The sequence below is a fragment of the Vombatus ursinus genome, unplaced genomic scaffold (assembly GCF_900497805.2).
Source record: "Vombatus ursinus unplaced genomic scaffold, bare-nosed wombat genome assembly UNPS02014792.1, whole genome shotgun sequence".
Classification (NCBI taxonomy): Eukaryota; Metazoa; Chordata; class Mammalia; order Diprotodontia; family Vombatidae; genus Vombatus; species Vombatus ursinus.
This window is the reverse complement of record NW_020954570.1, coordinates 15,117,913-15,142,233: the sequence shown is the minus strand read 5'-3', so window position 1 is coordinate 15,142,233 and position 24,321 is coordinate 15,117,913.

The following is a 24,321-nucleotide window of genomic DNA, read 5'->3' as shown; positions in this document are numbered from 1 at the left end:
AAGGGAATGTAGGGGATGGTTGGGGCTTAGAATGAGCTACCACCAAGAGGATACTTTAAAGGGACAGCACAAAGCTATTTGAAGCTCAAACATTAATGTCTAACAAGACTATTGCACTAGCACCAGGGTCAGCCAGGAATCAAATTGGAGGAATAATTTAGGGGGGAAATAGTCTTTGGTTGTCTTTTTTTTTTTTAAGTATAACTTACCTCATAGGAAAGTTTCCTTTCTTTTGTTACTATATACCTCTTTATTTCCACGTTCTTACTCTTTTGAGGTGGTGAGATACCTCCTCTGACTGTATCATATTGCTAGAATGCTCACTTTAATTTTTTATAAAATGGAATCAGAGACCTTTAAGACTGAAATAGAATTTATAGAACACTTAGCAAAATAAAACCCTTCATTAAACAGATGATAAAACTTTGGCTAAGAAAAGTTTTTGGATTTCATATGATTAATTTGAAGCCATGGGATCAAACATGAGCTAGCTAGTAAAGAGACCACATTAAAACTAAAAATAGAAAAAAAAAAAAACTAAAAATAGAATACTTAACAAACGTACTGATGATTCTTCCATATTTTTAGACAATAAGCTTCTTTTCCATATTTTCAGACATTAGCTTCCTTTTCAAATTTTCACACATAGATCAACAAATCAATAAACAAATGAAGAAAAAAAATGAGAGAAGGTAGGAGGTCCCTTTTTTTTTTAAAACAACTGGCACTTACATGGTGCCTTCTGTTATTTAACTTAAAGTGAGATTTTCTTTGGTGTTTGCTTAAAGTTTGCTTAGCCTACTTGCTTGTATTTTTAACATAAATAAGGGATATAAAATTCATTATAATAAATCTCTACAGATTTGAACAGAGAGCTTCTGAATCTCAAGGAACCTCAACTTTTGCATCTTAGACCAAGTAACACTGTGACATTACTGCTGCCTTGCAGTATACCTAAATCAAAGGATCATTTCTTCAAAAGTATGTTAAATATTTGAATGCCATAACTGAAAGCCTCATCTCACTGGGAACTTCTCCTGTGGGATCTAATTGTTGTTTCAATCACTTAGGCCTTGGACTTCTTGTCCAATAAAAAAAAAAATGAACTGAATTAGGAAAAATGCATAGTAGTATAAAAAACGTTGATGAGTTGACAAACTTTCCATACATTTGTTCACAGTAACTACAAACTTCAATTTTTTAATTAAAAACCCTGCCACTGTTGGGGTCCCAGTGGAGTTCCTCAATCCTTTCACATAGAGCAGTGTCATCAGGAGACTGATGAGGTTAATTAAGACTTGCCACATTTACTGGTCACCAGAGGATTCAGTTCAAAGCTGGGTGGTTGCTGTTGCTCACTTTGAGAATGACTAACAGTAATAGCAGCAAATGTGGCTACTGACCTCTCAGATACAGGGAGACCCAGACTCATTTTCTATAGCTGTATGAGCTCCATTTCCTAGAGCAAAAGAAAGCACTCCCTTTTAGAAAGTTCTTAAATACACATGGCTCCAAACTATGACTGTCGGTACTGGGCGACCATATCAATCCTCGAACTCTGTTTCACCAAAAAGGAGGAAATAAAAAAAATAAACCTTCTGAAATCTGTCCCAGGAGTCCTGGATGCCACTTTCCACATGCCCTTTTTTTTTTAAAAAATATTCCCCTATTCCCAGCCTTCAACATCCTCCACTGCAGCTTTTATGTCCGTATGTAAATAAATCCAATCAAAGTTCATGTCAATGTAGACTTACCAGTTGCACTGCCCCATCTGTGATTCACTCTAGCTGGCAAGGGTCCTTGTCTTTGGCTGATCATGGACATGCCTCCTGAATGGTACTATTGTTTAGCCCACAACATATGGAGCAAAGAGGCAAGAGATTCAAAGATTAGAAACTGGAAAATAATACTTAATTTTTATGTGATGACTTTAAAAGTACACACACATATCCATATTTTATGCTCAAAGTATTCTTGGGAGGTAGGTTAGGGGAGATATGCATATCATCTATAATGAATAAATTGAGGCAGAGAGTACGTGCAAGGTCATACTTGTACTTCATACTAGGAATGGGAAAAGCCTAGGGATCTTAATTGCTATTGCTCTTTATACTATGAAGATTAAGGACATTATGAACTGTACTATGGAAATAAGATATAGCCAAGATTGAGCCAGGTCCCCAAGGAAGTCATTAACAGAAAGGGTTCATGAACCACTATCTAGGTGATAAGATAAAATCAAAGTTTCAGGCATTAGACATCCAAGATTTCTCTCTCAACAATCTATTAGTTTCCAAGAGCTTCAATCCCAAGAATGATTGGCTTAGTTTAACCTTGTGAATCCCATGGTGTATGTTTCCTTGATTGAGGATAGTTGAAGTTTGCCTAGGAGAGAAATTGTAGTAGCAAGAAACTGTATTTCATCTTTCACTGTCACCTGGCCACCTTTATATTTAATGTAATTACCTTTGCTTACATCTCTAGAGTGAACTCCTCTTTTAGATATATAAACCAACACAGAGTAGATAGACAGACAGAGAGAGAAAAACCAGAAAAAAAAGATTGTTTTTAATATGGGCACCAACTCCCCTTATAATCTGAGAGAACTTCCTGGGAGAGGTATGAGGTTAAATGACTTGTCCAATATCATTACATGTCAGAGACTGGAGTTTTGAACACAAATCTTACCTCTTCTAAGTTGATCCCTTCATCTACTACAATAAACTACCTCTCTTCTCAATAGCATGAAAATAATTCCTTTTTTCCCCCTAGTGTTTGATAAGGTGGTGTGGAAGGTGTTTTACAAAACACTGCAATTTTGGGGTGTGGTAGTTTGAGGAACGTTTTCCAAAGTTTAGCATATAACATGTTATGTACTATAATATACAAAATATAAAATAACTATATAAGATAGCTTAAAGGGACATAAGAAAACCTGTAGTACTCTCTGTTATTGCACACACACACACACACATATGTATATGTATATATATAGATGTATATAGATATAGATATATATAGATATAAATAGATATATAGATATATATCCTCTGAGCCCTCTCTGACTACAAGTTGGAGAAGAATAGGAAGAATGAATTTCCTCATTAAGAGTTCACCATAACAATGAAATCATAGTTCTGGTCAAAAAAAAAAAGAAAGAAAGAAACAAAAGGGAAGATGATGGTATGAACAAAATGAGTAAGGTTTTCCTATATGTTTTATATGTGTGTGTATTTACAGATAGAATTGTAAGACTATTCTTCAAAGAACTATTTTTTAATTTTAAAGAACATTCTAGAAATCAGTAAATTAATAATCTCACTTTGTTCTTAATTTAAGATCATTTATTCACAAAGGGAAAAAATAAAACAGCTAATATAAGCACAAGTCCACTCACATAGCTAATTAGCCAGTAATGCTGAAGTAATAATATTTATACTTCCAGAAATCTGAAAGCATCTGTTTATAGATAATTGTAACATCAAAATCCTGGAGACCATCTATGAGAGAAATCTAGCTTCTAGTCACTACATAATGGATCAACGTGTTGCTTATTTTTACATTAATCCCTGGGACATGCAATTTTAATGTGCTCTATGACTTCAAATTGTCACTATTCTTAAGACTATTAATAGACATTAATTTAGTAAATATATGTGGCATTTTCCCACAGAACTCCTTATAGACATAAACCACAGTAGTTTTCAATTTTTTAATTTATTCATGTGAATATCTCACATTAACATGCCCTGAACTCATACTGCAAAGTTTAAAGAACAAATTGTCAAGGAAATATAATAGTAGTAACATATTTATAAACCCAAATCACAATAGAAATAAGATGTAGTGTCAGGATCACCTAACTTTGAGGTGAGTGGTTTGGAAGGATAGTTGTTGTCATTTTAATATGCCAAGGTAAAGTCAGTACTTTCACCTTGTCAATGTATGGGAATCCAAAATATTACTAAATAAGATGATAACAATATCAAAATGAACAATATCTTCATTCTTAAAGACCTATGTGGATGTTTCATGTATGAATAAACAGTTCCAGTGATCATATCCACTTCTCCAGAATTAGGATCCTTAAATAATTCTACAATTTCTACAATTTTATTACAAAAATTTTTTAAATGACCATTTTAAATACAAGGCAAAAGGACTCAGGGCATCTAATCAAATAATAAACTATATTTGATCAGTGCCTAGTATATTCTTAAACTGTAAATTAAACATATATATGAATAATAATAGCTATCATTTATATAGCACTTATTATGTGCCATGTACTGTTCTAAATGCTTTACAAATATTGTCTCATTTGATCCTCACAACAACCCTAGGAGGGAGGTACAAAATAATCTGGTTACCATTGATTGCTGTTTTAATGTGTAAACTTGCCAAAAAGCTTGTTTGGGTTTTGTCTTGCTAAGAATTTGTAATTATATAGGAATAATCTCTAATGATTGGCTTTTTGTGCCAGGACAAATTTAAATTTGAGATGTAAACCAAGGAAAAGTTTTTCCTAAATTGTGATTAGTGAAACTTGCTGTTTGAGGTAAAAACTCATAGGATTTTATTTTGAGGTGTCTGATGGGTCATAATCCATTGATGAGCAATAATCCACCATCTGAGAGAAATTCCACAAGCTACTCAGAGAATGTGATACTGGTGGGAAGTCAGCATTAGGAAAAGCTGAGAGGACAATTTTAACCTCAGTCAAACATGGCATCCTCCTGTTTCAGTTTGGTCATTAGGTTCCTTGGAAAGGGAATGTTGCCCACCTGGCTATTCCTGAGTCTGGCTATGAGGTGGATTTGATATTACATGGATGTAAAACTGAATTATCTGAATCCAAAGAGAGCTAAGGATGTTTTATCCTCTCAAAGCTGGGCCCTAAATCTAGTCCCTGCTTTATATCTGGACCCTGCAGTCTTTTCTGTCAGATTTGTGCTCTGTTCCAGTCAACCACCTCTTTGGGACCCCCTTGAGGCACAGACAACTCTACACCCTTTGCCAGCAGGAAGCAGTTTCAGAAGCCAAGACCTTCACACCTTACCCAAAAGAATTTGGGTCCCATTTGTTTGAGGGGGAAATGATGGGGTTGGGATCTAGACCCCAGAAAGGAAAAACCCAGGACTTTCCCACAGGGCCAAATCTCTGGAGTTTGTCTGAGGCTATAATCCCATCAACTGGCCTTACATTGGGGCTACACTCAATCTCCTAATTCTCTGTTTCCCTAAATCAAGCCTAGCTCTCCATTGTCTTACCTCCCTTTGGCCCCAGGTCATTTCCCACCCTTAATCCTAGCTAGGCTGCATTCTCCTTAGGCCATGTGCTCCAGGTCCCATGAGCTCTGTTCACCCCAGCTTACCAGCCACTCCCATTCAGATCCTCCTTAGACCCCTCCTCCAGTCACCCCAAACTACCTGGCCACTCCTAGATCCCTCCCACAGTATTTCTGTATTTAACTTTCATATTGTCTCCATTAAAGTGCTTAGATTCTTAAAATCTAGCCACTGCTCAGATTCTTACAATCTAGCCAATAGCTCACCAATTTTCAGACTCCTTAAACATCTGCCCAATATGACATGTGCTAATAAACTTTGTCTTTGGCTGAAAAAAAAAATATTAGAATGGAGAAATTGGAAACTAGTGACTTTATGAGAAATCAAGATGTGAAATAAAACCAAAAGAATGAAAAAATAGAAGACAATGTGAAATATCTCATTGGAAAAACAACTGACCTGGAAAATAGATCCAGGAGAGATAATTTAAAAATTATTGGACTATCTGAAATCCATGATCAAAAAGAACCTAGACATCATCTTTCAAGAAATTATGAAAGAAAACTATCCTGATATTCTAGAATCAGAGGGTAAAATAGAAATTGAAAGAATCCACTGTTCACATCCTGAGATTCCCAAAGGAAAACTCCTAGGAATATTGTAACCAAATGCCAGAGTTCCCAGGTCAAGGAGAGAATATTACAAGCAGCCAGAAAGAAACAATTCAAGTATTGTGGAAACCCAATCAGGATAACATAGGATTTAGCAGCTTATCCATTACAGGACCGCAGGGCTTGGGATATGATATTCCAAGGGGCAAAGAAGATAGGATTACAGCCAATAATCACCTACCCAGCAAAACTGAGTGTAATCCTTCAGGGGAAAAAATGGACATTCAGTGAAATAGGGGGCTTTCAAGCATTCTTGATGAAAAGATCAGAGCTGAATAGAAAATTTGACTTTCAAATACAAGACTCAAGAGAAGCATGAAGAGGTAAACAGGAAAGAGAAATCATAAGGGACATATTAAGGTTGAACTATTTACATTCCTACATGGGAACATGATATTTATAACTTCATGAGACCTTTCTCAATATTAAGGTAGTTGGAGAGAAAAAATTATATGTAGATAGATAGATGGATGGATGGATGGATAGATAGAGGGCACAGGGTGAGTTAAAGATGAAGGGGTGATATCTGGAGAGTAAAATTAAGGGGTGAGAGAGGATTATACTGGGAGAAAGAGAAAGGGAGAGGTAGAATGGGGTAAATTGTCTCACATAAAACAGACAAGAAAAGGCTTTTACAGTGGAGGGGAAATGGGGGGAGGTGAGAGGGAATGAGTGAATCTTATTCTCATTGAATTTGGCTTAAGGAGGGAATAACATACACACTCAATTGGGAATGGAAATCTATCTTTCCCTACAGGAAAATAGTGGGGGAAGGGGACAAGAGAAGGGAGAGCAGATGGGGGAGGAGGCACACTTCTGAGGAGGGACAGAGTCAAAAAAGAGAATAGAATAGCATTTTCCACAGCATGACTACTATGGAAGTGTTTTGCATGGCTACATAAGTATAAACTGTATTAATTTGATTGCCTTGTCAATGAGAATGGGTGGAAAGGGAGGAAGGGAGAAAATTTGAAACCCAAAGTTTTAAAAACAAATATTAAAAATTTTTTTCACATGCAACTGGGAAATAAGATATAGAGGCAATGGGGTATAGAAATCTATGCTGCCCTACAGGAAAATAGAAGAGGATAGTGATAAGAGAAGGAGGAGGGGAGATAGAGAGGAGAGCAGATTAGGGGAAAGAGTATTCAGAATGCATGCCATATTGGGGTGGGGGGAGGGACAAGATGGGGAGAAAATTTGGAACTCAAAATCTTGCAGATGTGAATGTTGAAAACTAAAAATAAGTAAATTAATGAATCTTTTAAAAAAAGAGGGAATAAAACCACAACCAGGACTAATTTTTTTTTAAATTTTACTCCATCTGTGACCCTTGAAGAGAGGTGTACTCTTAAGAGGTAGTTATTTTTATACCTCTATTTACACATAAACATTTCAAAAACAAGTCCCTTCTATTTCTCAAATGCATTTATGTTTCTGGATCTTTTTGGTAAGGTATCTTCTATTTTCCTTTCAAAGATTCTTCCCAGATTTGGCCTTTTCATCAAGAATATTTGCAAGTCCTATATTCTTTTAAAATTCCATTTTTTTACTCAAATGGATTATACTTATTTTTCTAGAATGGCATTCTTAGTTGCAGTTTTTGCTTTTGTCTTTTAATCTTATGTTCTAATTGTTCTTTCCAAAAAAAATGAGAAAATGAGAAAACTTTAAAACACTATACAATTTGTGGTTGTAGAATAGTCTTAATTTCTTTCTGAGTTCTTGCAATATTTTTTGACCTAATACCCCCGGATTTTGGCTAGGATGTTACTGGGTTTTTATATAGAGTTTCTATCAGAAGATGATTGGTAGATTTATTTTTCTATTTTCATTTTTTCTTTTGTGACTTTGTAATATATATTACCTAGGAGTTTGGCCTTATATCTGTTTGTTTGGCCGTGGTTTTCAGGGTGTCCATTCATTCTTAAATTATTCATTTTCCCAGTCAGTTGTTTCAGATAGTAGAGATAAACTGTTTTCCCAGTCACTTCTCATTTTCCATTAGAGAGTTGACACATTCTTTAATTTTCCAGTCTTTATAGTTTGTTCCAATATGGCTTATTATTCAATAGTCATTGAGTTTTATTTGCTTTATTTAATTTTTGAGTCTAATACTTGAGTAAATTTTTTTATCTTCTGATTTAAAATATTTATTCTCTTTCCAACTTTTCTTTCAAGAGCTAGACTTTTTTTTTATTTCTTCCTTCATTTATTCTATCTACTCTTGGAGTCACGGCTAAGCCTTGCATTTTATTTTTTCCTGAAACTCTTCTTGTACTTATCATGAAATTACTTTTCTTCTCGATTTACCTGTTGGAGGTATCTAGATATATTCTCTTTTGTCAATGTATTTAGTTTTCTTTTACTTACTTGTATTTCCTACAGTATTCACTATATACATGTAAGTTATTATTGTTATTATTATTACTAAATGCTTGTGCTGGGGGCCTACATTTCATGGACAATGCCAGAAAAAGAGAAAGAAAGAGAGAGAGACAGAGAGCAAGACTTTTCCATGCTGGTAATTTTAAAGATGTATCTTTTCCCAGCTGTGCAGCCAAGAGAAAGAGGCTATTCCCACCCATGCAGAAGGGCAACCCAGGATGTCTTCTCCAAAGAGCAGGTGCCTAGCATCACCCCTATAAGTGCCTCTATATTAGGTGATCTGGGCAAAGCTCCATTATATCACTAACGCAAGGATTATGTGATTTTTCTTTCCCCTAACATCTTTTCCCTCTGTCTTTTTTTTTTTTTTTACCAATTCTACTCTTGACTCTGATAATTATTTGTAAACTTCTACTCAGAAATGTTGCAGCAGAGCCACATGATACCTTGAACTGCATTGATACTAATTGGCTTTGTAATATTCATGGAGACATAAAAATTAGAGCAGCGTTTCAGAAACAGTAGGTGCTATTCTGCCAGTACAATAAATCCATCTACAGCCATTTAGATTCTGGTTTCCAAAGCACAGTTAAGAAGATTTTTCTCTGTCAGTGGCCAGTTGCTTAAGAGGCCTACTTTCAAATGAAAGAAATTTAAAAAAAAAGTGAAAGTATTGTACAAGTGTCTGACCTGTTGATTTTTTAAAAGAAGGATAGCATACAACTAATAAATAGCTCCCACTCTGCTGCCTAAATACAAAAGCCTTAAAAGGGTCCTGGAATTTAATTGGAAGTCATCTATTCAGAGTAAACTTCAGACACCTGAATTTTATTTCCGTGATGGTTCAAAAGATGGTTTCTGAAGTATAAGAACATTTATATGTAGCAATTTAATGTGTAGCAGCAACAGTAAGCTAGATGAGATGATAGTTAAGGTCTCATGAAAACACATTTTAAATGTCTAAAAATTGCGGGATCTCAACCTTTGGAAGTAGGATGCTGACTCTTGTTTTGAAACTCAGACAAGACAACAAAAGAATTTTCAAAAATCTTTCTAGACCCATGCTTGCCTCAATGATTGTGTCGAATCTAAGAAGCACAATGTGAGAATAGCAAGCTTTTTAACCTCACAATGCCTCACGAAACTTCTTAGTTTCAGGGCACATGAAGATCTTCATGTGTAGAAAGATTTTCCTTACTAGCAGGTTCTCTATACCATGAAAACCAGAGATCTAAGCCATACTCTACTCAAACAAAATGGAAATTCACATTTATATTTTATGTTGAAGTTTGTAAAAATGATTTGTATATGTTATCTCTCTTCCTTACAACTATTTTATGAAGTTGGTGCTGTTCTCCCCATTTTATAAATGAGGAAAAGACAATCTCAGAGAGGCTAAATGACCCCCTCAGAGTAATATAACTAACAAATATCTGGAGTAGAATTTAAACTCTGATTTTTCCTGACTTCAATTCTCTGAATTTCTTTTAAATAAATAAATAAATGCATAAATAAATAAACAAACAAATGAATAGATGAATACAAAATAAAAAAAAAAACTCTTAAACTGCCTGAACAAAGATTTCATCATTTTAGGCATGCAAGCTTTGACCCTGAAAAAAATATGAATTCAGGTATGTTCAGTTTTTTTTTCTTATCTGATCTCAGCTTAGTAGCCTTCCCATAATAATGGAAAACAATGAATGAATGTATGTCTTTTTTTGTTTCACTCCTGGAATTCCTGACTGGAATATTTGAAATGTAAATAATTATAAACAACTATCAAAATAGACATGTTTCATCACTTTTTTTTTTCTGTAGTCCTTAGCTAGGTTTACTGTAGGTTAGTTTTAGAGAAGACTGTTAATAAATACTTGTTAATTGATTCATATCACAATGAATTTACCCGTAGGTAATGAAATCTTAGCCTGGTGTTAAATATGTCTAAATCCCAAGAGTAAAATGAATGGGAGAAGAATTCATTCATTCAAAACTCATACTAAATGACTGCACTTAAAAGCACTGACTAGTTCCAATGACAAACACAAAGACAATTGAGACATGGTCCCTGATTTACATGTAATATGTAATCCAGCAGAAGGATACAATAGATATTGTAGTCTGAGTTCACCTTTAAATGGGGTCCTGAAAATCACTCTAGATGCAAAATGTGTTTTGAGTCAGTATCTATTCAATGAAATTGAATTAAAATTGTAAAATACATGACAGCAACACCTCTTCACCTTGCTCCCCTTAAGAATATACTGTTCCATAGTGTATCCACCAAAATATTTGTGGGAAAGAACATGAACATAGAGGAAAAACACTAAGGAGAAAGCATGTGTAATAGAGTTTAAGCTGAGCCACAAAAACTTGAAGTGGTACACACTGCAGGGATAGTTAAGATTTGTAATATCTCATTGTACTTTTCTATAGGAGACTGAGATTTCCACCTTTGGGTGGAGCAATAGGAGGACTGAGGCTAGGGATCCCTTTACTCTCCTATTTACAAAAAGCATATTCATGTAGAATTATATCTATCTGTCTGTATATCTGTCTATCTGTCTTTCACACATTAGATATTTACAGTCTGGAGGTTCAATGGTCTTTTAGAGATTCAGTATAAAAGCCACTTTCTTTGGTCTCTCCAAAGGTGAAATAACTGTTTACTTTTGCTCAGCTTGGCTTCCTTCCACCAAATTCCTATTATACAGAAGATACTCAGAGGTTATGAACAAACATTTTCCCAAACAAACAGTAAAACAGAAGTCATAGAAGTTCAATGGATTAGTTTGGATAGTAGAATACACAGGGGGAAATGTATCTTTTTCTTTGAAATGAGACAAAATCTTAGATGAACCAAGGAGAGAAGGATCTCATTGTAGAAGTCCTTTCTCAGCAGTCTCGAGTGCAGGCCTGCACAACCTGCAATCTGTGGGTGGCTTACAGCCCTTGGACCACTTGCAGCATGCCAAAGGATTTCAAGTGGCCCATAAAAAATGTGGAGGAAAAAATCCTCTATATTTTTCATGGGCCACTGAAATCTTTTGGTGGGCCACAAGTTGTGCAGACCTGCTCTAGTGGTTCAGACTCTAGGAATCAAGAGACTTGTTGGAAAGCTGGCTTTCTCCATATGCCTGCAGCTACAAGGACACTCATTAGTCATTCAAAACTTTGTGCCTTCTTTCTTGAATAACACTTTTCTTTCTTCCTAGTTTTTCTACAGGCACATAGTGAATGTCTGAGTCCTCTCCACCATCAGGAACCACATCTATCTACACATAATCATCATCACAGTGTTGTCCTTCAAGGAACCACTCAAACTCAACTAGAACAAGGGCATTATACATTAGTGGGGAGTTGGGCCAGAGCCAAGATCCCTCATGCTCCTGGAGTAATATCCCAGTTGGATTTCCTTTCTTCCTCAAAAATGTCTTCATGTTACTTCATTATATAGCTACTGGTATCTAGTGATCTAGTACTAGTCTAATGATGGCATTTAGATGTGAGTAGCTTTCCCTAAAGGGGCAAAATGTTTTTCTCTGTTGAGCTGTTTTCTGCTACTATCTGCTGATTCTTTATTGACTTGTATCTATCATGTAGTTTTTCCCAGAGGAAAGATTCAGATTTCAGAGCCTATTTGGTTATTTCAGCTCCTAGTGAGTTAGACACCAAACTAAGTCCCAGATAACTGTCAAAGGCTCTCAGGCTAAGGTAGTCTGTTTTTGTTTTAATATTATATTCATTACTACTACCTGAGCTAGAACCCTTTGAACTTAGTCTATCATTTTACCTAGGGAGAGATATCCTTTCAATTACCATCATATCTCTAGTCTTTAGCCTGAGTTCTTTCAAATCATGCCCAGGAGCTTCAATTAAATAAATAAGGGGCAAGATAGAGGCCTTCCAGTAGGCACTAAAGACTGCTCTCCATGAATATGAATGTAACAAAAACTAACCAACTATTATAATATAAAGTAGCATACAATAAGAGGTAAAAAGTCCTATGCAAGATCAAAGGAAGGAAAGACAATTTCTGACTGGTCCATCAATGAGTTGATCCCTGATTTTAAGATGCATAAAGTGCTAGATGCTGAAGGAGATACAAAGAGAGAAAAGTAAAAGCATTTATTAGCCAATATTGGTGGCTGAATATCATTGCTTCTGGGATCTCTGCCTCTGAATTCCTGTTTTCCAGGTTTCTAACTTTGTTTAATCTAGTTTTTAAAATGTAAATCCCATTATTATATAACATTTCACAAATTTATCACATTTGACTCACATTTCCCCTCTTTCTAATAAGATTTTTATCTCCTACATGTCACAGGACCCCAAAAGAGAACACATTTATCTTTTAGACTGCATTTACTACATGTATGAATGCATTTACTCCATTGAATTGTAAGTTCCTCAAGGTTTTTTTCTATCCCCAGCACTTAACACAGTGTCTAGCGCATAGTAGGCACTTAATAAGTATAGATTGATTGATTGAGTGTTTTAGAAACAATATCCTAATCCCCACCCTCAGACAAGTTAACCTACTATTTCCTTAAAGGGTTTTGAGAATTTCTTTGAGTTTTGTTTGGTTCAGAGAACTCAATCTTCCTTATCACACAAGTATAAAGCAGCTATAGGGAGCACCAGGTATGATCTGATCCTTGGCTAATAGAGATGAAAATTAATTCAGGCAAGGGAGCTTCACTCAATTGAATCAACTCAAAGCATCCCCACTGCCTAACCTTGTCGAATCTCCTTCTGTTTTGACTAAGTAAATCACTTTTTTGTTAACGGTTGAAAGATGTATGAGAGTCCCATTTTGTTCTATTATCAAATGTAAACTACCAGGGCACTGTCACGAGTCAGGACCAGACAAAAACAACATGAAATCAAAATTTAAAAGATGTAGAATTAAGATTCCTGAACAACTAAATGTCTATTTCATAGACGTTTTCAATATATATTTGCTTCCTCTCTGTATCTTAAAATTATTTTAAATGTTGTGTTGATGCCTTTTATCTCCATATCACACTCATTTCTGGAGAAAGATAAAACAAAACAAAAAATTCCTCTTCCAAATTGCTCTATGAAAAAGAAAAACAACCAAGTAAAAGCATCCAATTCACTGATTGAATCTGACCACAAGTTCAAACTCTGTCTTAGTGGTTCCATTCTTTGCCATGAGGAAGGAGATTATTATGGTAATGGTGATGATGATGATAATGATGATGATGATGATGATGATGATGATAACTAGCATGCATATAGCACTTTAAGGTTCAAGGAATCCTTTATAAATGTTATCTCATTTAATCTTCACATTAATCCTAGGAGATATGTGTCATTATTATTCCCATTTTATAGATAAGGAAGTTGGGGCAAATAGAGAGTAGTTGACTTGCCTGGGGTCAAACAGTTAGTAAATGTCTGAAGCACTATCCAAACTCAGGTCTTCCTGATTCTGGATAAACTTCATCATTAATTTGACTCCCTTCTAGGGACCTTTGAACTGACAGTGTTTTAACCACTATGTATATGAATCTTTTGGTTTTATTGTTTCACTTTGCATCAGTTTATATAATACTTCACGTTATTTTGAATTTATCATAATTTTTATGTCTTTGCATGTGATTATATTCCCTTCATATCACAAAGTAGCCTTAAGGTGAAATTCTTCATGAAATGCAAATGTTCCATGTTGGCATAAAAAATTGGGGCTCAAAAATAAATAAGATGCTATCCATGGGCAAGGAAAATTTATCTTTGGTTCAACTAATTTGTGTATTATATTCTTCTTTATTCTTCATGTTCTATGAGGGTAAGAGGTCCCATTAGACCTACAATGGAAATTCCATGTGATGTAGAAAATTTCAGTGGAGAGAAGATAATTTTGTACAATGTGGAAATTCTTATTAAGTCCTGTTGGTCTAGGGAAAGCAAAGCTCATGCATTTTCCCTAACTGATGGCTGGGTCATTTATCTTAGCTTAATTATACACTTTCTCTTTGACTAAGATTAGAGGTTAAGGCCCCTCTTAAGAACTATATATTCTAAAAAAGTCAAACTACACAGTCTAATTAGATCTTTTCCATTTCAAACTGCAACGTACATTTTTATGCCAAAGACAACACACAATTCAATTATGGAACTTTTCAAAAATGATTTCTTCCCTTCCATGCTTTTGTTTCCAAGTGAAATTGTCTGCATTATTTATCGATATTGGCTGACCAGTGTCAAGTTAAAATTAAAATTTGCAATGTGTAAAAGATCATTTGGTATTTGGATTATGGGAATTCTGCAGAGCAATTCTGCACAACACCTGTCGGTTTCCAGTTTAAAACAATGTCACCTGTAACAATGGGAGAATGATCTAATTAAAGCCACTTTTCATGTATAGCACTTGTAAGTAGCAGAAGACTAGAATGGAGAACACTTGGAACAGTATTGAACATATATGACAACCACAAGGCAATACCATAAACTACTTTTTGCTGCTTCAAAGCACTTTCAAATTCAGTGTTTTAATTTTATTTTAAAAAATATTTTATTTTCAGTTCTGAATTGCTCCCATCCTCTCCTCTTTCCTCACTCATTGAAAAGACAAGTAAAACAAAATCCATTATAAATATGTATAGCTATGCAAAACAAATTCCTGCATTAGCCATGTCAAGAAAGGGAGAGAAACAGATTTTATATATACATATACTTATACATATACATATACACATATACATATACATATATACATATACATTTATATATACAGAGAAAAGGAGAGAAAGAGAGAGAGAGGAAGGAGGAAAGAAAAGAAAGAAGGAAGGAAGGAACAAAGGAAGGAGTGAAAGAATGAAGAAAGAAAAAGAAATATACTTTAGTTTGTACTTTGAGTCTATCAGCTTTCCTTCTGGTGTTAGAAAACATGTTTGATCTTATGTCCTTTGAAATTGTGGCTAGGCTTTGTGTTGATCAGAGTTACTGTCTTTCACAGATGATTATCTTTACAATATCATCATTATTATATAACTTGTTCCACTGGTTTTACTCATTTCAATTTCAATCAGTTCACAAAATACTTCTAAGGTCTTTCTGAAACCATCTACTTCCTAATTTCTTATAGCAAAATAGTATTTCATCACATTCATCTCAAACTATATAATAAATCAGTAATTATCAAAACAATTTGTTATTTGGTAAGAAATATATTGATCCATGGAACAGATTAGGAACATAATATACAGAAGCAAATGAGCACAATAACCTAGTTGATCCCAACTATTGGGGCAAGAACTCACCAACCAAAAAAACTTTTGGGAAACTGGAAAGTAATCTGACAGACATTAGATTATAGACCAGTGTCTCATACCATATGTCAAGATGAGCTGAAAATGGCTGCATGACTTAGACAAACTACCAAAGAATTAGTTTATAGAGCCAGAAAAAAATAACAAAATTCATTTGGAGGAATGGAAAGTCAAGAATATAAAGGGAATCAATGAAATATAAAATAGGAAGGAAGAAGGCTTAGCAGAAAAGATCTCAAAATACACTACAAAGACATAATTGACAAAAAAAATAGCTAATGGATAACAAATAAGAAGTTGATCAGTGGAACAGATTAGGTATAAAATATGCAGAAACAAGTAAGAACCATAATCTAGTGTTTGATAAACCCAAAGATCCCAGCTACTAAGGCAAGAACTCATCCTTCTCTCTTCTAACACTTCCCTAGTGCAGGCCTTCACCTCTGCTGTATGTTCTCCCTCAAATCTTGCTCACTTGAGTCCACACTTAACTCAGCTTCAAATTGATCTTCCTAAATTGAAGGTCTGACTTATATCCTTATTCAATAAACCCCAGCAGTTCGTCATTCCCTCAGGATCAAGTATAAAATCTTCTCTTTGTCTTTTAAAGCTTTTTCATAACTTGGCCCTTTCTTAGGATTTCAGTATACTTAAACCTCAATCCTACCTATATATGCTGTGAGCTGGTGACATTGGCCTTATTTCTGTTCCTCAAATAAGATACTCCACCTCCAAACTTTAGGGATTTTCACTGGTTATCCACTATGCAGGAAATTCTCTTTCTCCTTATCATTTTATCTTACCTCTCTGTCTCCTGGCTTCCTTCCAATCTGAGCAAATATCGCTATTTTTCCCATTTCCAATTTTTCCTTTTCATATCTTATCTATACATAGAGTTGTTTTTTTTTTTTTTTGGTATGTTGTCTTCCCATTAGAGCAGATACTCTCATTTTTTTGTTTTGTTTTCCTTTGTAATGTATTTAGTATAGTGCCTGACACATATTAGGTACTTGATAAATGCTTGTAGAATTGATGTTTCAACTTCCCTGAATTTTTCCATTTCACTGAGACACCTAGGTTACAATTGAAAAAAAACTCATTATTTCCCCAAAGCAATTCAGGCCAATATTTTCATCTTCTAGGATCTGGAGCTCTTATCCAAAAAGAAAGAGATAATCTTGAGAAGCTGTGTAACTGGGCTGTCTAACTAGCCATGTCATCTTATGAGCAAAGTACATTTTTAACCACCATCTTCCCCCCATCCCAAATGGCTTTCTTATTCCCTTTTGCATTTTTTCATTCACTTCTGCATTTTTCTTGGTTTCACTGAGTAGACTTTCTGGATTCGATACAATTTCAGCTCTGAATAGATGCATTTATGGATTCTTACCATCAATATGACATCTTTTTATTTGAGAATCTTTTATAGCACTAGAAAACACCTTAGATATTAGTAATAATAATAGCTAACATTTATATAGCATACTAAGGTTTGCAAATCACTTTACAAATATTATCTCATTTCATCCTCACAACAACCATAAGAGAATTGTATGGAGAAGAGAAGAGGCAGAGAAGCTTAAGTGACTTGCCCAAGGTCACACAGCTGGTAAGAATCTGAGGTCAAATTTGAACTCATGTCCTTCTGATTCCAGATCCAGCACTCTATTTACTGTGCCCTCTAGTTGCAATTTGATGATTTTATTTATTTTATATTTTACATTTTCCTTGAAGATTGTTGAAGAAACATGGTTAACCATATTTTTCATAGTAGCTTGTATAATTTTAGTGAATGTGTGGAAGACATTTTGTCTGAGCAGATCCCTCAAGGCTGTATTTGGTTTTTCCAAGAAAGATTACTTTAAAAAATAAAAAAGTAACCAGACTGTTACTTTATATTCTACATATCTCAGTGATTTACACAACCATAAAGATGCATTTTTGCTATAGAAAATAAAACACAAACCCTGACTGTCCTCTTTTTGTGTTTTCACCAATATCAGTTATTTATCTAGACCACAAATGAATACAAAAGCATTTATTAAGCATTTGCCATATTTGGTTATGATTAGAAGAGTAAGACATTCTCTGATCTCAAGGGACTCACATTCTAATAGGGGAGACTACACATATATATGGTTTCAGCCACAAGTCAGCAGAAAAATTTGAGGTCATTTATCATGAGCTCCCTCTCCTTCCCCCTCTGTCATCTCATATCAATATCTCAGATATCTTCTGTATCTGTCATCCTTGTCTCACATAAAAAGCAGGTCCTGCCCCTTCCAATGCAAGCCCTTTTACCTATACAAGAGATCCCATTTTATTCTATCTCCTTCAGCAGATTACCCACTTTGTCATCTATGCTTCTCTTACTTAAATTCAAACTCTCCCTGTCTATTGGCTGTTTCCCTACTACATGCTTATGCTTTTCCTATCCTGAAAAAGTTCTTACTGGGTCCTTCCACTTCTGCAATCATCCTTTATCTTTTTTGCCTTTTGTGGCAAAACTCCTTGAAAAGGTCATCTACAATAGGTACCTCCACTTTCTCTTCTCTCTTATTTTCCCTTACCCCCAACAATCCAGCTTCCAATCCCATTATTTCACCAAAATTGCTCTCCCAAAAGTTACCAACCATCTAATTGCCAAACATAATAGTGTTTTATCAATTCTCATTCTTTTTGACCTTTCTCCACACTTTGATACTGTTGATCATTCTCCTCTTCTTGATACTCTCCTCTCTAGGTTTTCAGGACATCACTCTCTCTTAGTTCTACTGCTACCTATCAGATCACTCATTCTCAATATCCTTTCCTGAATTCTCTCTATATCATGCCTTCTAATTATAAATGTCACAAGGCTCTGTCCTGGACCTTCTATTCTCTGTCCATATTACTTCATTTGTGATCCCATCAGCTCCCACAGATTCGATGATCATTTCTATCTTGATGATTCACAAATCTGCCTCTCTTGCCCTAACCTCCCTCCCTTCCACCCCCACTTCTGAAACTGGAGATGTCCAGTCTCACATCTCCAAATGTCTTTAAAATATCTCAAACTAGATATCCTGTAGACATCTTAAACTCAACAGGTCCAAATTCAAACTCATTATCTTTCCCCATAATCCACCCCTCCTCCTAAATTCCCTATTATTGTTACGGATACTATAGGCTTCCCGAAACCTCCAGGTTTCTTACATAGACACCTCACTATCTCTCATCCCCCATATCCGATTTGCTTCCAAGGCCTGTCAATGTCACCTTTGTAACATCTTTCCAATATGTCTAATTCTCTTCTCTAATACTGTCACCACCCTGGTGAAGGTCTTCATGACATCACATTTTACCTGTCACAAGTTTCTCCCCACTCCAGTCTATCATCTCTTCAGCCACTGAAGTGATTTTCCTAAAGTCTTTGTATATGTCACCTTTCTACCCAATAAACTCAAATACCTCCTAATCACCTCCAAATTAAAAAGCAAAATCCTCTGTTTGACATTCAAAGTCCTTCATAAACTAACTCTTCCTCCCACCTACTCATCTTTTCAGGCTTCTTACATGTTAATTCCTGCCACATAACTGATGATTTTATTTATTCTGGAGAGCAGAGAGAGAGCCACTGGCATCCTGGCTGTTCCATGTATAAAATACTCCATCTCTTAGGTCTAGGCATTTGCTCTAGCTGTCCTCCATTTCAGAAATTCTTTCCTTCCTAATTTCCATGTACTGGCTTTCCTGTTTTCCTTCAAGTCCTAAATTAAGTCTCATCTTCTATAAGAAGCCTTCCCCAATCCCTCTTAATAATAGTACATTCCATCTGTTAATTATTTCTTATTTATCCTATTTTCCATATTCCACAGCTTATTTGTCAGATAATGACTAATTGTCATTATCTAGTGTCAGATAAACTAATGTCAGTTAAAAAAACAGCTATCATCATTAATGTGCAATACAAAAGCAGATGATATTTTATCTTTTTTAATACCATGTGATATTATCCTGTGGAGAATAAAACCACAATTGAAGATAAAAAAGGCAGACAATACAGCTTGACTGAAAGAGAAAGGAACCATGAGGAAACAACAAGAGAAAGCATGTGATGATAGGGTTGAAACACCAATCAAACTATAAACATTTATTATTTTTATTTTAATAGTAATTTTTCCAATTACATGTCAAGACAAATTTTAACATTCATTTGTATAAGATTTTGTAATCCAAATTTTTTTCCCACTCTTCCACCCCCACTTCTGAAAATGGTAGCCAATTTTATATAGGTTATGCATGTGCTATCATGTAAAAAATATGTTCACATTAGTCACAGTTGTGAAAGAAGAAACAGATCCAAAGGGGAAAAAAATGCAACCAGGAAAAAGAATAAAGTAAGTGAAAAAAATATACTTCAATCTGCATTCAGAGGTCCATCAGTTCTTTATCTAGATGTGGATAGCATTTTCCTTCATGAGTCCTTTCTACTTGTCTTGAGTCATTGCACTGCTGAGAAGAGCTAAGTCATTCATAGCTCATCATCACACAATGTTACTGACACTGTATACAGTGTTTTCCTGATTCTGCTCATTTCATTTTGCATCAGTTCATGCAAGTCTTTCCAGGTTTTTTTTTTTCTGAAATGTGTTTGTCTGTCACTTCTTATGGCACAATGGTATCCTATGCCATTCATAGACCACAACTTGCTCAGCCATTCCCCAATTGATAGGCATCACCTCAATTTCCAATAGTTTGCCATCATGAAAAGGGCTGCTATACATATTTTTTCACTTGTAGGTCCCTTCCCCTTTTTTATAATCTATTTAGGATACAGATCTAGTAGTGGTATTGCTGGATCAAAGGGTATGCACAATTTTATAACCCTTTGAGGAAAGTTCAGAATTGCTCTCCAGAATGGTTGTATGAATTCACAATTCCACCAACAGTGTATTAGTGTCCCAATTTTCCCACATCCTCTAAAACATTTATCATTTCTCTCTTTTTTTTTGGTTACATTAGTCAATCTGATAGGTGTGATATGGTACCTTAGAGTCATTGTGATTTGCATTTATCCAAATCAATAGTGATTTAAAGCATTTTTTTCACATGACTTATAGATAGCTTGAATTTCTTCCTCTGAAAACTGCCTGTTCATATCTTTTGACCATTTATCAATGGGGGAATGGCTTGTATTCTTATAAATTTGATGCAGTTCTCTATATATTTGGGAAATTAGACCTCTATCAGAGGCTTTTGCTTTCCAGCTAATCTCAGTTAAACTATGTTTATTTCTGCAAAATCTTTTTAATTTAATATAATCAAAATTATCTATTTTACATTTCATAATGCTCTCTATCTCTTATTTGCTCATGAAATTATAACTCATTGAACTTCTCCTTTAAGAATTTGGATGCCATACCACTTGGTACATATATGTTTAGTGTTGATATTACTTCATGTTCTATGATACATTTTAGCAAGATGTAGTGTCCTTCCTTATCTTTTTTTTTTAATTAGGTCTATTTTTGCTTTTGCTTTGACTGAGATCAGGATTGCTGCCCACCTTTTTTTCTTTTTTACTTCAGCTGAAGCATAATAGATTCTGCTCCAGCCCCTTACCTTTACTCTGTGTATATCTCTCTGCCTCAAGTATGTTTCTCATAAACAACACATTGTAGAATTTTGGATTTTGATCCACTATGCTATCCACTTCTTTTTTATGGGAGATTTCATCCCATTCACATTCACCATTACGATTACTAACTGTATATTTACCTCCATCTGATTTTTCCTTCTGTTTGTCCATTCTCTCCTTTCAACTTTTCCTTCCTTAACAGTTTTTTGCTTCTGTCTACCATCTCCCTCAGTCTCCACTCTCTTCTGTCAGTCCCTTCCTTCCCCCTTTTACTTAATCTCCTCCCCTCCTACTTTCCTGTTGGGCAAGATAGATTTCTATATTCAGCTGATTGTGTAAAGTATTCCCTCTTGGAGCCAAAACTGACAAGTTCAAGCAATGACCGTCACCCATCATCCCATCTTCCACTTCACTCTAATAGGTCTTTCTCACCCCTTATGTGAAATAATTGATCCCATTCTACCTCTCCCTTCCTTCTGCATCCAATGTATTCTTCTTTATCACCCTTGAATTATGTTTTATGTCATTCCCTCAAATTCACCTTATACCCATACCCTTTATCTATGTATATTCCTTCAAAATGTGCTATTAGTGGTATAATTTTTTTTTAAGATTTATGAGTATCATCTTCCCATGTAGGGATGTAAACAGTTCAGCTGCATTGAATCTCTTATGTTTTCTTTTCCCTTTTCCCTTTTGAAGCTTCTTTTGGGTCTCGATGTCGAAGATCACATTTTTTTTTATTCAATTCTGGTCTTCTCCTTCTGAAAGCTAGAAATCATTCTATTTCATTGAACGACCATTTTTTCCCTTGAAGTATTATGCTTAATTTTGCTAGGTAGGTGATTCTCAGTTGTAGTCCTAGCTTTTTTGCTTTCCAGAATATCGTGCCCCATCACCCTAATCCTTTGATGTTGCTGCTAAGCCCTGTGAAAGCCCAATTGTGGTTCCCTGATATTTGAATTGTTTCTTTCTGGATATTTGCAGTATTTTTTCCTTGACCTGATAGTTCTGTAATTTGATTATAATGTCCCATGGAGTTTTTATTTTGGGTCTGCTTTCTTGAGGTGATCAGTGGATTCTTTCAATGCCTATTTTACCCTCTGATTCCAGGACATCAAGGCAGTTTTCCTTGATAATTTCTTGAAAGATGCTGTCCAAGTCTTCCTTTTGTTAGGATGAAAGAGACCTTAGAGAGCATCTAGGTGAACTCCTTAATTTTATAGTTAAGGGAACTGAGGACCAGCAAGGTAACAATTAAGAATAATTTTATCTGTCTGTGAATTTGGGCTTTAAATGGAGGGAGGAATCTAGCCTATTGGAGTAGAGAGGTCTCTGGCTCACTCAAGTTGGAAGGCAAGTCAATTCAAAAGAATGTTTTCAGAATTTGATAATTTCTGAGGATGTCCAAGACTATGCCACCTTTTTTTTGAATGTGAAGAAAATTTAAAAGAAGATCCATAATGATGAATTATGTGGGAATTTTCATAGATGATCCTAGATTACGTGAGATACCACACACTCTAAACTTATACCCCATAAGGAGTTAGATAAAGAAGATTTTGTCACAGACTTTTTAAAAATTATTTTTTTGCTTTGTTGGTATTTTTGTTCTCATGAGCAACTGCTTTTACTTCATAGGAATATAAATACTAAATAGCTGATAGTGATTATGATGATTAATGCATTCAACAATGTATTTGAAAACATGTTCTTGAGCATGTAGTGTTGATTTGGTAACACCATTTGCCCATTCAAATACTAACTGCCAGTATATGTATGCGGGAATGGTAGCTGCTTTTATATTATTCTGTTCATGACATTTTCTATGTATTAGAATTTCCATTTCTTTCATTGTTTTAAATTAGTTTCATTGAATTACATAACTTACACTATCTTGGAAAGTAGATAGTGCAGTAGATGGAGTCCCAGGCATGGAATCAGGAAAAACTGAGTTCAAATCCAGCATCAGATACTGTGTGATCCTGGGCAAGTTGCTTAAAATCTGTTTGCCTCAGTTTCCTCAACTCTAAAATGGGGATAATAATAGTACCTACCTTGCAAGGTTGTTGTGAGAATTAAATGGGGTAATAATTATAAAGCACTTAGCACAGTGCCTGGCACATAGTATGTACTATGTAAATGTTAGCTATTATTAGTTATTATTGTTTTATTTTCTAAAGTTTAAAAATTATTGCACTGTTTTTATGTCATATTGCATGTATAATGCTTAGTTTAGGATTGCTTATTTGCCCAATATAATTTTATAAAGTTTTTAGCACAGTGCCTGGCACATGGTAAGTACAAATATAAATGTAAGCTACTATTATTATTAAGACAGGGAGGTAGAAATGGAGGTTAACATATTGGAAAAATATAGTAAGGTAATAGGTAGAGAGAAACATAAGGGTCTTTTATTTTAGGGGTAAACCCAAAGTGTGAAAATAAAATATTATTAAATTCTTGAAAATAACTGAAAAGAAATTAAAGAAATTTAAAATGATGTCCAATAGAAGAAATTGCTCAAGGCATATTTTGTGAATTTACCAGACTCCACTGACCACTCAAAAATTCCTGATATGGAAATAATTCCTAAGCGTTTATCTTCATACCCTCTAAGAAGGGGGAGAAGTTTATTAAAAACCAGATTTGATATGCAAAGAAGGCATGGCAATAGAAAAACTGAGAGGCAAAAATCTATGTCAAATAAGATAACTCACTCATACATAGTACTACATCTTGATTTCCTAAACTAGAGGTATATTATAGTTAGAAATTTTCTAAAGAAAAGTTTAATTTCCTCTGGGAGATCACTAAGAAAGTTTTAATCAGCAAAATTATAAAATCACTGTAATACTGGAATGCATTAGATGAAAAATGAGTTAACTAATAGAAAACTTTATAGAATCAGATTTCAAAAGAATCACAAGATTATAAAGCTTGCATAGCCTAAAATCTCTATATTCAGCCAGTCTATTATTCAAGTCAATGTGGGAAAGGTCTCTGATTCTATAGTTTGAGGGAATAGCTAACTACAAAAACTGTGAGAGAATGGA